This window comes from Pteropus alecto, unplaced genomic scaffold (genome assembly GCF_000325575.1).
Source record: "Pteropus alecto unplaced genomic scaffold, ASM32557v1 scaffold5, whole genome shotgun sequence".
In the NCBI taxonomy this organism is placed as follows: Eukaryota; Metazoa; Chordata; class Mammalia; order Chiroptera; family Pteropodidae; genus Pteropus; species Pteropus alecto.
Window position 1 is genome coordinate 8,501,545 of NW_006441953.1, and position 2,288 is coordinate 8,503,832.

The following is a 2,288-nucleotide window of genomic DNA, read 5'->3' on the forward strand; positions in this document are numbered from 1 at the left end:
TAACTAAATAAAACACACAATTTGAATGTCATAAGTATAGCTATCCATGAGAGTAAACATGGTTAGCTCAAATGTTGGCTATATAATAAAGTTAGTTTGTCCTTAAAGCTTTTTAAAAAATTATTTTAGTGAATTTGATTTTAGTGAGTAGTAGCTCCTTGAAGCTACTCAATTTTAGAAAACCCTAGGAAATTCAATTTAACTGGACTTTATTGTACACTTACTCTGTAGAATATCCTGTTAGTCATTTTGGAGTATAAAATAGAGGTGCAGAGTTCCTCCCTTAAGTTGCTTGCAGCAAAGCAAATCTTTAAAGCAGGAGCAACAAATTCAAAGTCCTTAGGCAAAGCAGGTAAAATGAAGCAGATGGGAGTATAAAACCACATGGAATGTTTGGGACTGTGGTAAAGGAAGAGCAGAGGTAATCAACTGATGGATTAAACAGTGAGTTATTTAGCTCAAGCTCATTATTGCCATGTATAAATATAGATTCAATATTGTCAGATCTTGGGATTTTTTTCAAGAATATTTTGATATGAAATATAATTTTTCATCATTGACAACAATTTTATTTAAATTAAATCCTCCCCAAAAAACATGATTGAGGTTGAACTATGGCATATAGTATAAAAAATTTAAAACCACAACTTTAAAGCATGTGCCTGGAATATTCAGCTCATTTCAATGAGAATAATTAAACAGTCTCTTTCTAGGAACTACCAGTCAACTGAAAACAATCTATAATATTTAGGTTATTAGAACTGCTATGGATTGAATGTGTCTTCTCAAAATCCATATGTTGAAGTTCTAATCCCCAATGTGATAGTATCTGGATGTGGAACCTTTGGGAGGCTATTAGGTCGTGAGCACAGAGTCCTCATAAATGGAATTAGTTCCATTATAAAAGACATGAGAGATGTAATCTCTCAGCCATGTTAGGCTATGGAGAGAAGATGACCATCTGAAAGCCAAGAAGATATTTTTGCCAAGAACTGTGCCCTAATCTTGGACTTCTAGACTCCAGAACTGTGAGAAAAACATTTATATTGTTTAAGCCACTCAGTCTATGATATTCTCCTATGGCCCCCAAGCTGACTAAGACAAGATCCAAAAAGTAAAAGAAAAAAATGTAAATAATAAATTGTTCTCTATCTTCATCATACTTTTTACTCAACAACATTTGCTAAACATGACCATTTCTTCTTTGTGAAGACATATTTTCCTACCTTGCCTCCAAATACTTTTTAACTACCCCTTCCCAGCTTTCTATGTGGCTCCATCATTCTAAATGATGTTCAGATTAGGCTATTACTTACCTTTGTATTTCCAATCTAAATTGCTCTTCTGTACCTCACATAAACATATATACACTTGGGCGTCTAACAGGTATCTTGTCCGAAAATCTACTCTTGGTTTTCCTCTAATCTTATTCCTCCTTCAGGCAGCTTCATCGTAGCAAAGGGTGTCAAACGCCTAATCCACTCACTTGTACAAGGTATAAATCTGAGATTCAGCCTCAGTATCTTCCTCTCAATTATGTCCATTTCTCTCAATTTTCTTTGTGGCTACACTAGCCCTATCTACCATCAACTTTCACCTAAAAAAGCCTCTCGATGTGTTTCTTTTAATTAATCTTTACACATTTTCATAATACAACCAAAGATCTTTTAAAATTATAAATATTATCATGCACTTTTGTACTTTAAAATCTTCTGTGGAATTCAACTTTCTGTGGAGAAAACTAACTAGAAAATATGTTGTCCTGAAGGTCAACAGAGAGCTACTTTAAGATTTTTAAAGTGCAATATTTTTAAAAATCCTAGTGAGTAGATGTGGGCTGATTCAAAAATAAATCCTCTAGCCCTGGCCTACACAAGTCTGAGCCAGCTGTCAAGTCAGAAACAAGTGCAACCTGTTGTCATTATGTTATCTGTTTCACCCAGAAATCATTTAAGAAGAGTAAATTTGCTGCCAGACCACACTTAATGCATTCCTGTTATGCAATGAGACTTATGCATCTTCATCCCTGCTAAGATTCCTGTTTTGCACAATCACGAAGGGCTTTTTAAATGTAGACAAGTATAAAGAATGGCATATGGAGGAAAATCAGAAAGGGCATAAGAATTAATCATTATGAGAGCTATTCAGTCTATTCTTTTAATAATATATAAGGCTAAGTTAGCACTGTACGCAGAGTACTTAAACACTGTGTCTCAGCCAAGTGCCTCATCGCTGATATAAAGTTTGATAAAGCAAGTCAATTTGGGAAATTTAATCTATATCAGTTA